The 15,209-nt window shown below is 40.2% G+C and overlaps 1 protein-coding gene across 9 annotated transcripts in view; it reads left to right on the forward strand.

The window, feature by feature from the left end:
* The first annotated feature begins 2,047 nt into the window (after window positions 1-2,047).
* LOC147100082 (zinc finger protein 280D-like) overlaps window positions 2,048-15,209 on the forward strand; it is a 118,303-nt gene continuing 105,141 nt past the window's right edge. For 3 of the 9 annotated variants that reach the window (XM_085968749.1, XM_085968746.1, XM_085968754.1), the window contains exon 1: window positions 2,048-2,170. The gene's annotated coding sequence lies outside the window, so the exon portion shown is untranslated. Of the gene's footprint in view, window positions 2,171-2,330; window positions 2,420-2,727; window positions 2,879-9,245; window positions 9,350-15,209 lie in introns of those variants that run through there. The other 6 variants (XM_085968747.1, XM_085968748.1, XM_085968750.1 and 3 more) reach the window with 5 other exon arrangements.

A 15,209-nucleotide genomic window follows, 5' to 3' on the forward strand; every position in this document is an offset into this window, starting at 1 on the left:
AATTTAAATGAACCAGTAATGAAATGATGAGAAGAAAATGACAGCAGAGGATACCCTCTGTAGCCCAGATGTGTGTATATTTACAATACAGTGGAAAATGTATTTTGTCTCAGTGCTGACTGGGATTAAATTGTGATGTAGGCAAAGCAAGCCCCATGTTATGGAGTCATCTAGCTGACCAACTGACAAATTAAAATTAACACTGAACTCAAAAACCTCTCCGTTATTATCCTGTTGGACGATGGAATTTATTTCATCTCATTTATTTTCCTGGCAAGGACAAATAATGACCCACACAATCCAATTAACATAGGAGATTGATTTTGAATGCTTGTCGGTGGAAAGAAGCAAACAATGCTCAAAGATATCACATCTTAAAACAATATTGAATTCATTACGGTTCCTAAAGAAGTTAGTATATATTTCCAGCTGCATAGCTTCACTCTATTATATCAGATAAATATGATGGGGAAACCATTATCTATTTCAGGAAACAGGACTAATCTGTTTACAACTATATAGCCATTAACAATTTAAAACATCAGCCACCATCTGAACTTTATTTTAAACTGACAAGCAAACACAGATATTTCTACCGTAAATGTTTTTGTTTTCTGGTCAAACAGAATGTGATAATGCAATTGCATTGAAATGTTTCAATAAAAGATCAGTATATATGATCATGACAAAAGTACATTTTTTTCTCTCCAGTTCCTTAAGACAATGGAAAAGTTCTTAATTATAGAGGGTGTGGAAGGATACAAGCTTGGCACTAGAGATGAAGCAAATGAGAAAATATGGCTTAGCAATCTAGGTGGGGCAAAGATTGTTCTTCTGTTTTCCACTTCTCTTTTCGTTGACTTGCATTTCTGTTGATTAATTTGCCAACAGACAGCTCAGGTTAGCACAAATTGGGCCTGGGGATAGGACACGCTCCCTGAGATGTCATGAGGTGTGGCCCAATACTAACCCCACAAATTCCTGCAGCTAGGGGACGGGCTCTGCAAGTGGCACGGTTGCAAGACAAAGATCGAGACTGATACACCAAAGGAAAGATCCCAGATTGAAAACGAACAGAAGGAATCTGAAAGACAAAGAGGCACAAAAAGAATGGCAGGGCAAGAATGAATGCACCACAGAAAAAACAGGTGCAGGTGAATAAAGACACTAGTCTCTTGGTCCTTGGAGAAGCAGCCCTGCAAATATTTGTAGTCAAATTTACCACTCCAAATATTTAGAGTGAAACAAATTGAAAAACAAGCCGGAGCAACAGATAGTTTTCTTTTAAAAAGTGGAGGGGTTATTAGGGTTTGGTTTGGCTTTGCAGTGTGTTGCTCTGTGAAGAGACTCATTCTCTGCTGCAGGCTGGCTGGCATGTTACTTTGCTGCCAACTTGGGCAAAAGGAAAAAAAGACTTACATTTATATCGCACCTTTCACGATCACCGGACGTCCCAAAGCACTTCACAGCTAATAAAGTACTTTTTGAAGTGCAGTCACTGTTGTAATGTAGGAAACGCAGCCGCCAATTTGCGCACAGCCACAAACAGCAACGTGATAATGACCAGATAATCTGTTTTGTTTTAGACGTCCATTGAGTGATAAATATTGGCCTGGGCACTGGGGATACCTCCCCTACTCTTCTTCGAAATAGTGCCGAGGGATCTTTTACGTCCTCATGGGAGGGCAGGCGAACGGGGAGGGTAGGGGGGTGGGGTGTAGGGGAGTCGGGGGGATCCCTCGGTTCAACGTCTGGTCCGAAAGACAGCGCCTCCGACAGTGCGGCACTCCCTCAGCGCGGCGCCAAAGGAACAATCGCAGAGTTACATTAAAAAAAAATATATATATATAATAGCTAGGCAAGGATGGGAGGAGGAATTTAGGGGAAGGGTTTAAAGAGGTTATTGGCGGGTCTGAGTGGGGTTGTTTGGCCTGAGTTGCACTGTGTGACTCTAGCCTCATGTCCTGCTGCAGGCTGGCAGGCTGCAGAGCGACACGCTTGGCGCGCCGACCATCGCTCTCTTACCCATGATCCTCGGGCGGGTTCACGCCAACTCCCCAGTGCGCACAAGCAGCCAGCGAGAAGAGAAAAAAAAATTATATATATATAAAAAATGCTGGCGGATTACTGGGGCCACACTTTGCGTCTTTAGCCCGGGATAAAGCAGGCGGTGAGTCACACTTTGTTTTTTTTCCCCTGCCGGTTATTCGCTGTCGAGGTGTCACGGCGCTCTGGGGGCGGCGAGCGGTGTCCGAGCGCCGGCTGCAGGGCCCGGGCCTGGGCCTGCGGAGCTGATCGCGGCCGCCATCTTTGGCTGTTGTTGCTTCACCGAAAAAAAACAACCGGACGGCCAGATTAAAGCGGAGCAGCGCGCCGTCGGCGACTGGCTCACAACTAATTAGCTCTCCTTGTCTTTATGGTGTGTAATCTCTCTCTCCGTGTGTGGGCTGGTTTTGGCGGGCTGGTTGTGGATTATATTTTATTTTAATTTTTTTGTGTGCGCGCGCCAAGGTTATTGATGTAAAGTCGTCAGCCGCTGCACCACTGGTAGAAAATAGAAATGGCCAAGAGCGCGGGGATGGGCGAGCTGTGCTGGATCGGCCGCCTGGGGTGTTTTGCCCGCCTACCTCGCTGTTTTCTAACATAGCGAGCGCTAAAAAAAACACACACACACTCGCGCTCTCTCTCTCTCTCTCTCCCTCAGTTGTTTGCCATATCCTAATGCAACTTGCACGATACAAAGGAGCGAAAAAAAAACACGTGCATTTTTTTTCGCTTGACAGTCACGCCGTGTTGTTGGACGTGGCTTTTATTTCTCCCAAATAATGAAGGTGAAGTTAAGAGTAACTAACGGTGGCAGCTCGCTTTCGCCGAAAACGTAGGTCAACAATAGTTGTAAAAACCTTTAACTCAACATCATACGGAACTACATTTGATTACTTGTCATTCGAATACTGCTGCGTTTTTGTATTGGTTTCGCGATTGATTGTTTGTTTGTTTGTTTGTTTATTTATTTTGTTGACGTATGTGCCGACGCTTCATGCTCTTAATCTGGTTTATTTCCACTTTAGTGAGCTGCTCTACATCTCAGTAAATTAACGAGTAGCCTATCGAACTGTTGGGACGGAGCACCTGATTTTATTAGAGATTTTGGCGCTTTTCTTTGTGTTTTTGAAAGGATTAACATCAACAACACTTGCCTTCTCGCCCATTATTTAAACTGCCTAATAAATATCGAAGTAATTTAAATGAGACTACTTTTGAATTAATCCAGAAATAGGTCTATAATAATTTTTTCCTAAAAGGCAACAGATTGCTAAAAAAATAAGCTAGCGTTTTAATTTTTGGGGAGGGTAGATATTACTCCCAATAAGATTTATACTCCAAATATGGACTAACAATTTGGGTTAGTTATTATTGATCAATATTCCAGAGCTGGGACAGAAAAGAATCAACATAATTCGGTCCTAACCTGGTAAACTTTTTATCAATTTTAAAAAGTATTGTAATTAAGAGTTGCAGGTTGTGATTTTTTATATTTCATCCTGATGAGTCAGAAAATGAGTAGCTGAGCCATATAAACTAGTAAAGGCATTGGTTTGTGCTTAGTTAACTGACCTTTATGGCTAGATGTCAAATTTTGTTTGATAACACTCCTGTGAAGCGTCTTGGATGTTTTACTACGTAATGCAAGTTGTTGTTGTTTGCTGGACAACAGTGGGGCAGTATGGGTAAGTGAATTGAAAATTGTCCAAGGTTCCTGCTTTGATTGCTATCCAGCAACCGCTCCTTGAAGAGCCTAATTGTGGCTGGTTAAATATTTGGCTGTTTTGACATTTACACATGAGCAATGATGAACTGAATAAAGTACATACCTCAGCAAAGAGTTAGCACCTTCAGGAGAAGCTGGGGAGTGGGGGGGAAGGAAAAGTTGATGAGAAAAGAGAGGAAAAAACAAAACCACCTTTTTTGATAGTTTTTTTTTCTCCAAAAATGGGAACAAATGAACTAACTGTTAAATATAGGAAGTAAACGTAAACAGCTGACTAGCCAAGATTAGAAGGCAATTCTACCAGTAATTTAGGGGTAAAAATCTTAGTTTCTTTAAAAATCCAAATACAACCAGACTGAAGGTAACATTGAGTCAGAAGGTTGTGGCTTCAAGTCCCACTCCAGGGACTTGAGCAGAATAAAGCTAGGCTGACACTCCAGTGCAGTGCTGAGGGAGTGCTGCATTGTCGGAGGTGCCGTCTTTTAGATGAGACGTTAAACCGAGGCCCCATCTGCTCTCTCGGGTGGATGTAAAAGATCGCATGGCACTATTTCAAAAGAGATGGGGAGTTATCCCCAGTGTCCTGACCAATACTTATCCCTCAACCAACATAACAAAACAGATTAGCTGGTCATTATCACATTGCTGTTTGTGGGAACTTGCTGTGTGCAAATTGGCTGAGAGTAAATTGAGACGTCCGGTGGTCGTGAAAGGCGCTATATAAATGCAAGTCTTCCTTTTTCTTTGGTTATAGCAACTAATTAAGCCCTAGTTTATGTAGACAAATTGTCAATATGATTTTCTTTCTGCTGGTAAAGATACTAATGAGTAGAGTCACATAACCCACATGTAGAAATGCAGTAACTTCTGGTAGTCAAAATCATGTATGAGTCTCAAAGTTTAGATCTGCTGTTGAAGTTCAGAATTGGTTAGGGATTTGTTTCAAAGTAGGAAGGGCCGTTGAGACGTCTGAGGAGATGTTGACATTTGTTGAGAATCCCAGAGGTTATAACATTTTTTTAAGTGACATGTACTTGTTATAATTTTGTTTTAATTGTATTTTAATAAATAATTGATTTCATCAAATTTGAAAGTGTTAGAATTGGTTGATGTCAGAATATTTGTTGAATAAAATTTGGTTAAGGCTGATTCTAGATATGGTTAATGTTAAAAAAAATATTCACATTCTAAATTGGTGAGACTGGTTATTGAGTTAACTTTTTTTTAGTGAGTTCTAAGGTTAACATTGTATCCACTTTCAGTTTGATATTTCCAGTCCGAGAGTACACTTTGTACCCACTTTATTGCAAAGCTTCTCAAAAGAAAAAAAGGTTGTGAAAAGAAAACAAAAGTGGCAGCTGAACAAAAGTTGGTTATTGTAGAAGGTGATGCTTGAAGTTTATTATGATCCACAATTGAACACTTTGTGCTTGGATTTACAACCGTGTATATATTTAGGACACACATTGTACTGTTGTTTGGCTTTTAAATGTCATTTCCACTACCCTCCCCCCCCCCCCCCCCCCCCGCCCCCAGGTTTTCTTTCTCTCATTCTTCATTGTCTGCCATTACTCTTTTTTTGGTCCTGCTCAGAATTTTGTTTCAATTTTTAATCGTTCTGTTTTATCAGCTGCTTTTTACACTGCAATGGTATTAACTTGGATCAAGTAAACTTTTTGCCATTTACCTGACTTCATTTGTAGTGGAATCTCTGCTGTCTAATGATATAGAATTTTAAGATATTAACAGCTGTTCTGCAACATGAGTGTAAAAAAAAAAGAGGTAAGGGTGCTCATTTTCTTGACTTTTGCCCCAGGGAACACCCATTTCCCAAGCACAAAAGTCAAGAAAAAGGGGCCGGAGATTTGTTCTTTCAAATCTCTGTCCCCTTTACGGTGTCCTGAAATGTCTGGGGCTGCCTGGGGCAGGAGGACAGAGCTGGATCAATGATGATATCAGTGCAAGGCATGTAAATAAGGGGGGAGGTAGCTTTTCTAGCACTCGTGCCTTCGTTTCCTGTTCTCTCGGTTGGGCATCTGTTTTCAGGGCCACCTGAAAGTGATAATACGATGTCTTGGGCTGATGACCCAAGCATCCAACAAAAGGGGCCCAGGAAACTCAGTCCTGAGAACTTCTATGCATCATTTTCTGTTGTGTTTGATTCTGAACATAAAGCAGGCCAATTAAGGGACAAGGTAGCAAGTTTGTAGAATTTCAGTGAAGTGTACTTCCCCAGGAGAATACGAAACAACAGGGCACCCAGGTCAATTGTAGTACCCCAGCTCGCTCTGCTGACATCAGTTCATTCAGTGCAGACCAGGGACTGAACCTGGGACCTATCTAGTCTTTTTGATTCATTGGGCAACGAATGTACCAACTGAATCATCAGGGCAGCCTTCATGGTTTTTTATTAAGATACGAGATACCAAGCAATTCAGAAATGACTAGAGTTTGTGGACCCACTAATGTCATATATCCATTGTAATAAAGTTGCACAAGGCATACTGAATCTCTTTTATACTTACTGAGCGAACAAATTCAAGCAAACTTAGTGTTCACTAATCCTTTTACATTACATGGTTTATGCTCCTTTCGATGGCCAAAGCATCGTTGGAGACAACCCGTAGTATAAACATTCAGATACTACTGTGACTGACAGCAAGAGCAATCTTCGACTATAATCTTTACACTCATTGCCTTCAGGCCATACTACTGGCGGTGGTAAATATAACGTGTTGGTGGCATATAGGTCAGGCTTGACCACATAGGGTGTCTACTAGTGGGCGGAGCTGTCAGCTTGCCTAAGGAGGCCAGCAGTGCCCTTTTGACGTTGCTTATCCAAAATGACCTTCCTTGCATTAGAAAACAACTCTTTACCATCTGCACATATGAAATTCATGCATGTAGATTAGTGCTGGTGACATTTGTGACTAAGGAGAAATAGTGTCTGCTCCACACATTATAAGTAATACAACAGCACAACAGAAATGGCACATATAAAAGACAACACCAACCTTCTCCCTGTGCCATCTACATTGACCAGCTCCATGGGACTACTGTTGCTTGGTTCCTCTCTTAACTATCCGATCGCAGCCAGAGCATCTCTAGCTATGGATTCTCTTCCCATTCCCATATCGTCACTTTCGGAGCTCCCCTAAGATCTATCCCTGGTTCTCCTATTCTGCATCTACATGCTACCCATTGGCAAAATCATCTGTGTACATTGGGTTTGCTTCCACACATACAGCAGTGACGCCCAGCTCTACCTCTCCACCAGCTCTGTCGACTCTCCACTGACTCTGTGCTGCTGATTACAGCTCATCCAAGACTGGATGTGAGACAACTTCCTCCAGCGAAACGACCATTGTCTCAGGCTGAATATGAATGTTCACAACCTCAGTAACCTGTCTGACCCTGAGCTGAGTTTGCAACTACATATCCTTTCTGTCACAAGGACCATCTATTTTCCTCCGTAACATTGCCTGTCTCTGCTCCAACCTCAGCCCATCTGCCACTGAAACCCTTCTACATGCTTTTGTCACCTCCAGACTGGATTATTCCAATGTGTTCTGAGACAACCTCCTATGCTTCGCCCTGCATAAACTTCAGCTCATCCAAAATTCTGCTGCCCATATCCTATCTTGCCCCAAGGTCTACTGCACCCCCAACCCCCCACACACACCATCCTCACTGTCCTTGATTGACCCTAACACTTCAGATTTAAAATTCTCATCCTTGTGTTTAAATCCCTCATCGCCTTGCCCCTCTTTATCCCTGTAACCTTCTGTAGCCCCATAACGCGCCCAAACTTTCCGTCGCTCTGACTCTCTGTTGTACATTCTCCCCTCCCTTTGCTCCACTGTTGCTGGCCGTGCCTTCAGCTGCCTGGGTCCCACTCTCTGGATTCCCTCCCAAAAGTTCTCTGCCTCTCTATTCTCTCTTTTCTCCATTTAAGACCCTCCTTAAAACTCAATTATTTGACAAAGCGTTTGTTTACCCATACCAATCTCTCCTTTGGCTTGGCGTCGGTTTCTTTTTCCTCCTACCTCTGTGAAATGGCGTGCACATTTTTCTACATTGAAGCTGCCAAATAAATACAAGTAGTTGTTGTTGTGTTAGATTGTAGTCCTGAACAAGTAGAACATGTTTTTGTAGTGATGCAATGGGCTAGTAGCTGTACAAATTGATTCTGGCTGGAGAATAAACTTTGAAAAGTTTTTAAGTGGATTCAATTTTGACCGAGATTAGTTTTGATTTAAATAACTAGAAAATTTAAATAAAACAAATAGTGTAGAATCTGTAAAGCAAACTAGAGAAAAAAGATGTAAGGAAAGGACATGCTAAATGCAGGAATTCACATAGCTATAACAAAATTTGTATGTTTTTTTGAGATTGTTTCTGGGTAAGACTATGCATTGCTGATCCCAGGCCAGTAGGCAAGAAAAGTCATTTGCAATTGCTGAATGTAACTTTTTTTTTAAAGCTTTAATTATTCAGTATTTAATATTTAGGGTATTTAATAAACTTATAATCTTACTTAAGTAATGACAAGCTTGAAATCTTGAAAATGACCTGTGTTGAATAAACTGACAACTTGGCATATGCTTGTCATTTTCTTATTCAGAATTGCATATTCTTGACATTTGAGCCTTTCTAACTGTCAGTATGTTTTTATTTGACCACCATATCTCATTAGCTAGTAAAACCTATGATGCAAAGCTCTAGTATCTGAGATTTGCTTTGGATAAAATATCTTGTAATTGACGACTTTTTGTAATTTCATATCCAATTGGTGACTGACATTATTCCGCTCAACTTTGTTTAGAATACGCATGAAGCAGTTATTTATCTAAATAGATTGGTAATTTATTAAAAAAAACTTTTAAAATACATTTAAAAATGGTTACTTTATATGGAATTAATTTTTGGAAGGCAAGCTTCACTTTGTAAGTTTTATCCTTCAAGCAGCTAACTGGTTTACCCTGCTTAATTAACAGATCGGAGTATGTGAACAGTATTTGTGGAATGTTGTCCTGTACCAAGGACAAGTGCAATGAAGGATAATCTAAAAATGTTTTTGAAACTGTAAATTCTATATTCATAGGTCAAAATTATAAACTTCGAAGCACTTGGGAAGAAATTGGGTGCAACCTCTTGTACCACCTGTATTTATATGATTTGCATTGTAAGTAGCGACAATTACTGGATGGGTAGGCTTAGCTTAATCTTTTAGGAAAGGTCACCTTTGATGCTTAATTTTCCATATCTAAGTATAGTGCCTCTATTTTTTCCATGCATTCTGCTACCACAGAAAAGCTAGTATTGCTATAGTAGTTAGTGTACCTTTTTAGGTCTGCCATCAATCTTGCCTGTTACTGATCTGGTATAGGTTAAAAAACAGTTTGGAGAGAGATACACTGAAGAATATGTATTGCTACAACTATTTCTTGTACTTTGTAAAAACAAATATTAGGTAATGATGGATGGCAGGAAGATGTGACAGTACTTGACATGCAGGATTCTGATGATGTAATGAACTGCAGCCACAGCTTTAAACATCAGAACTACTCAATTCAGGTAATTTATTGGCTGGCCATCTGTTATTTTGGGGAAAGGTTTCCTCTGAACTATTTATAATGAAATCCTAAGCCTGTTCTTTAGAAACCAGTTCACACAGGAAACCTTCCCCCTTTAATGCTTCAATTCAATTCAATTTTATTTGTGCAGTACACAGTCTGCTGCATATATGACAATGAAATGTTGATTTTTAATGTTGGGTTTTAAAAGTAGAGGAGAAATAGTTTAAGTACCCATGTAAATAAGGCCAGGGCAGTGTATTCCTTAACTAAGTACACATTGGAGTCACTTTATTTATTAGGAAATGCTGAAGAATTGGCATGACGTGAATTTCTTGTGAAATTATTGTGTTGATTTATACTTGGTTTCAACTTGGAGGCAGACGTGCCTCTTGATGGCACTATGCAAATTCTTGACATTCCAGGACACAGCCAGCATTTTGGAACTAGCCATACTTAAATGGCTAAAGTGGAGTGAGAAATATCCCACCAATATACTTGAGAATACTAAAACTGCTTTTATATTGCATTAAATGGAGTGCTAGGATTGGTCTTGCCCAACATGTGGGCCTCGTAACCCCGCAGTTAACTTGCTGATCTTGCTAAGGCTGGCTGCTGGGAAGACTTAGTTTAGAAAACTGCTTTTCTCAGGGGTTGGCCTTACTGAAACAGGCTCGTTTCATTGGTGCCAGATGCTGGGCCATCTCTAACACCCACATGTTGGGAGCTGACAGCCCTAGTGCCCCAATAGACACAACATAAAAGCAGTTATAAATCCCATGACCGTCCAAATGACAGAGTGGTTGTTATAAATCTCATCATCATAAAGAAACTACTCATGAAATAACGCTGGACGGCCAGCTGGTGGCGCCGTCCAAGGAGTATAAATACTCGGGCGTGGGCCCAGCTTGCTCTGGGACATTTTGTAAGACAGGAACTAGTGAAGTACAACTAGACCTCCATGTTCTGAAACAAGTTGATTAAAGCCTTGCTTTATACTCAAACCAAGTGCGTAGTGAGTTTTATTACGTCAGTGGTCATCTATGCAACTGATAATGGCATCTTCAGTGGAAACCTCCTCTTTTAGAAATCTGAATCTTTAATGAACCTTGCTAGAACATTAGGAAGTGCTGTACTGTTGAGGGGCGAAGTGGAGAGTAGAAACTGGACCCAGTAATTTATGGCTGGATTTGAAATGGAGGAGGCCTCAATATTTTCAATAGAATATTTCAGAATCGAGCAAAGTCACATCAATACCAAACAAAATAATGGAATTCATTTATCAGGAGTAAAGTTAAGGATTACCAGTATGACACTAACCTAGTAAATAGCAGCAAGCATAGATTTAGAAGGGCAAGATCCTGTTTAACAATCTTCCTTATATTTGAAGAAGGGATTTCCCAAGTCCATAATGGAAAGCCCTACAATGTGGTCTATTTAGACTTCCAAAAAGCTTTTCACAAAGTTATGCACAAAAAACTGAAGCAAGCTTAAAGCAGTGAGGTTTCAAAGTAAAGCCTGGAACAGATAAGAAATTGCCTGAATGATGGGAAGCAGTGGTACTTGTTAGGGGATTGATGTCAGGGTGGGGAAAATGTGAAGTGGAGCACTTCAAGGATTAATGAAGGATCCCTTCTGTTTCTAATTTACTGTGACAACTTTGATTGATTTGGAAGCCTAAAGTAACCAGTCAGATTCACATATGATGCCAAACTGGTGTGGGTGTAGGGGCGGATGGGGGTTGGCAGCCAGACGGGAGAACAGTTAAACCTGAGGAGGTGGCCAGGGACATTCAGAATGAATTCGGTGAAATGTGTAAGTGGGCAGAACATTAACAGCTAAAAATTAATATGGATAAATATAAAATATTATGAATAAGATTATTACTGAGTCAGAAGGTTGTGGGTTCAAGTCCCACTCCAGGGATTTGAGCACAAAAATCTAGGTTGACACTCCAGTGCAGTGCTGAGGGAGTGCTGCACTGTCGGAGGTGCCGTCTTTCGGATGAGACGTTAAACCGAGGCCCTGTCTGCTTGCTCAGGTGGACGTCAAAGATCCCATGGCACTATTTCAAAGAAGAGAAGGGGAGTTCTCCCCGGTGTCCTGGCCAATATTTATCCCTCAATCAACATCACTAAAACAGATTACCTGGTCATTATCACATTGCTGTTCGTGGAAGCTTGCTATGCACAAATTAGCTGCCACATTTCCTACATTACTACAGTGACTATACTTCAAAAAGTACTTCATTGGCTGTAAAGCGCTTTGGAACGTCCAGTGGACGTGAAAGTTGCTATACTAATGCAAGTCTTAATTTAAGATGTTATTAAGGGAAGAATTCAGGGTTATAGTAAAATAGGTGTTAATAATCAATGTGCAGTAACAATTAACAGGGTGAGTAGAATAAAACACTATATAGACAAAAAAGTAGAGTACAAGTCAGGACATTATGCTTAAAAGTGTAAAATGTCAGATCACACCTTGGTCACCAAGACGCTAGAGACATTTAAGTCTGGAGGCAGTGCACAGAAAAGCCAGGGTACTGATCTCTAGTCTTAAATTTATTGATCATCAGGAAAGACTGAAGAAACTTGGTGAGAAAGAGGAGATCTCATAAAAGTACATGATAGTTAAACAGTATAGGAAAGGTAAATCTGGATCATTGTTTCAAATTTAATAGGCAGTAGAACAAGGGTCATAAGGTAAAACTGGCAAAAGGTAAATCTTGGACTGATGTCATTAAGTTTTTTGTATGGTGATTAACACTTAGATTGGTTTTATGGATAGAGATTAGAGGCAAAAACCCTGGAATTGTTGAGAAATGCTGGATGCTGTGAAGGGCGGGGGGGACTAGTTTTTTCTGGATGGATGAGAGTTAGAATGGGCTCAATGGCTTTCCTCATTTGTATATGCTTCTGCGGTCTGTAGTTGCATTGGGTGGTACTATAAGCTCACTCTGGGTGAATATACTCAGCAGATACTGGCCTGATCTCTCTCCTGTCTGTCCTATACTCTTCATTGCTGCTCTTTTACATTCATTCACAACATTGTGCACAACAATTTCATTAATGCTAACTGTTCCACAGTGATATCGGTGAACGGAACAAGTCAGTACGCGAGTAGGAGACCAGTGCTAGTGAGGCCAGGACAGACATGAACTGGATTGCGACAGGTTTGGATCATCCTAACTAGTCATTCTCTCCAGTTGAGACTTGGTATACCAAGCACTTGATTACAGGAAACTTTCGTTTAACTGGAGGTTAAAAGTCTGGAAAGCTCTTATCTACCGGCAAAATTCAGGAGCCGTTTTCTATAAGTTTTTTTACTTCTCGTTGCTTTTTTTCCCCCAGTCAGGCTCTGCAAGGTCTGTAGCTAAGCAACAGCTTCAGCTAGAGACGCTTGCAGCTGCAGCCGACTGTTTTGAAGCTGTTGCTAAGCAACAGGGTTTGTTGATTCACACGGAGCTGAAAAGCTCTGTATGTTTTAACATTGCAGCTGGTTTATACGGCAGTTTTGATCTAACGGCACCAGCTCGGTCCTGCCACTGCCGGATACCAGAAAGTTTCCTGTATAAAGCTCATTTGCTTAGTCCCATAGAATGGTATTAACCACCCTACCTCTGCAGCCTTCTCCAGACTTATTTTCTCTCTCGCACCCTTTCATCTTCTGACTCTGGCCAACTGTGTGTCCTCTGCCCTAGTAGAGGCCGAAGTTTAAGCTGCCGTAACCCAGATCTCTGGAACACCTATCTGAAACCTCCCTGCCTCTCTATCTCTTTTTTTTTTTTAAAAAGCCTTCTCAAAACCCATATTTTTCTCCAGCCTTCAGTTACCTGCTAAACTCTCGTCCCAACTCGATGTCCCATTCTTTTCCTACTACTTTGTAAATAGCCGTGAGACATATTTTGTACATTAAAGGTGCTGTATAAGTGCTTATTTTGTAAAGCGTAGACAGTGCTAAACTTTGCACATCCACATAATATTTTATTGCTTATTTTTTAAGTGTATTTAATTTTAACTGTAGATGGATCTTTGCTGTGTCCAACAAACTTTCTGATTAAAAACGTAGCAGTTTTCTTTTAAATTAATTGCCAAAAATTGTGAACTTTACTGTAACTGCAAACGATCAGATCTGAATTCACCAAAGAGTGATGAAAATATAGTTTGAATATAGAAAAACAGCCCAATTTCTCATTATTAAAATGCTGGAAATTGTGGCTACTGCTTTTAAGTATAGGCTTAAAACTAATGATTGTACCTGTAGTTGTAATTTTCCTTCATGGTGACCTCTGGATGGAAACTTGCTCAATGAATGAAAATTGCTGTTCTCTTATAGTTAATGAGTGGGTGTTTATAATATGCATAACTAACATCGGCAAGCTTCAAGCTCCTCCAAACCTCTTGTGATGCCTCTTTAATCATATAATCTAGTTTCTAAGACCTTTTGAGAACAATGCAGGTGCAGATGGTTCCAAGCATGGAACTTAACTATCTGCAGTTTTGATCAGTTTGCTATTTTTATTTTCCCTTGCTTTCCCTGATTCCATTGTCTCTCTTTCCCTTCTCCCCACTCCACCTCCAAGAATGCTTCAAACTCTTAGGATGCTAACAAAAAAGCATAAGGTGCAGATGTACATATCTGGAATATGTGTACATCGTAAGGCAAAATGACACATTGCAACAGCACATCAGGAAATTTTGCAGTGAATTTACTTGAGCTAAAGCTTCCAGTATCATTGAATAGATTTCGAGTCTCACCGAAAGGTCATCGACCTGAAATGTTAACTCTGTTTCTCCATCCACAGATGCTGCCTGACCTGAGTATTTCCAGCATTTTCTGTTTTCATCTTGCCTTATTTCAGTCTTGAGGATCAGACGACCATGTTTATTTGGGTTTCAAGGAATAGTGATTTGTAGACTTTCATCTGATACTCGGGGGCATTTTGAATTATTTTGTGTGGTTGTAAACAGACATATTAAGTTTCTCATTTGCTATCCTGTATTTTGTGTAATAAACATTTAATTGTCTTGATTATTGTATTGCGAGGCATACATGTTGTACATGTGTTTTTCCTTGTTCCTTTTATGCTGGAAAAAAATTAAATCCAGTTTTTCAAAAGTTAGTTGATAAAAGCTTTAAAATGCAGCATCTTGTATCAGTCTTAGAGTACTGTAACGATTCATGTTCTTTTTATGTGGGCTAACATAGTGGGTGTCATCAGGCCATTCAACTGCTGGCACACCACAGCTGAGCCTGTTTATGTTCTTGCCTGACATCTCCTACTCTGGAAGCCAGGTGAATACACTTGAGTGGTATTTTCAAATCTTAATCCTTTTTATATAAACTAAAAAAAATGAGCAGCACAATAATTTAACAAGTCTACACAACAATGGTGGTTGAATCTTTGCTGTAATCTTTCAAGCTGATCACCAGCATGTGTCAACTTTATTTTCATATTGCGAAGATACTAGGAATTTTGATGTTGGAAGTTGGCAGTAAAGTCTTTTGTAAGTGATTTTTATTTTCAAACTTTAACAGAAACTTGGAAGTCCTAAGAAATTTGTAGAATGGGGCATGAAGGTTTTGCCTTCAAGGAGAAATGCACAGGATAAGATTAGGAAGAAATTAAATCGCCAACAGCAACAATTCTTGATCACTTTCATGCTTTCCAACAATTTGGTTCTGCAGGTTTTAACAAGTTTTACTTTTCAATTTCTCATGGTGATTGATTTGGCAGTCCAGATACCTGCTTATGCTGTGACATGAATAGTACTTGTCCTGGAAATTGCTGAGTCTCTTCATAATTGGGGTTGGTTCAGTGAGATTGTATTCTAAATAGGAAAAATACCTGTACAGCATTG

This window comes from Somniosus microcephalus, chromosome 27, assembly GCF_052327205.1.
Source record: "Somniosus microcephalus isolate GS21.2 chromosome 27, FLI_Smic_1.0, whole genome shotgun sequence".
NCBI lineage: Eukaryota > Metazoa > Chordata > Chondrichthyes > Squaliformes > Somniosidae > Somniosus > Somniosus microcephalus.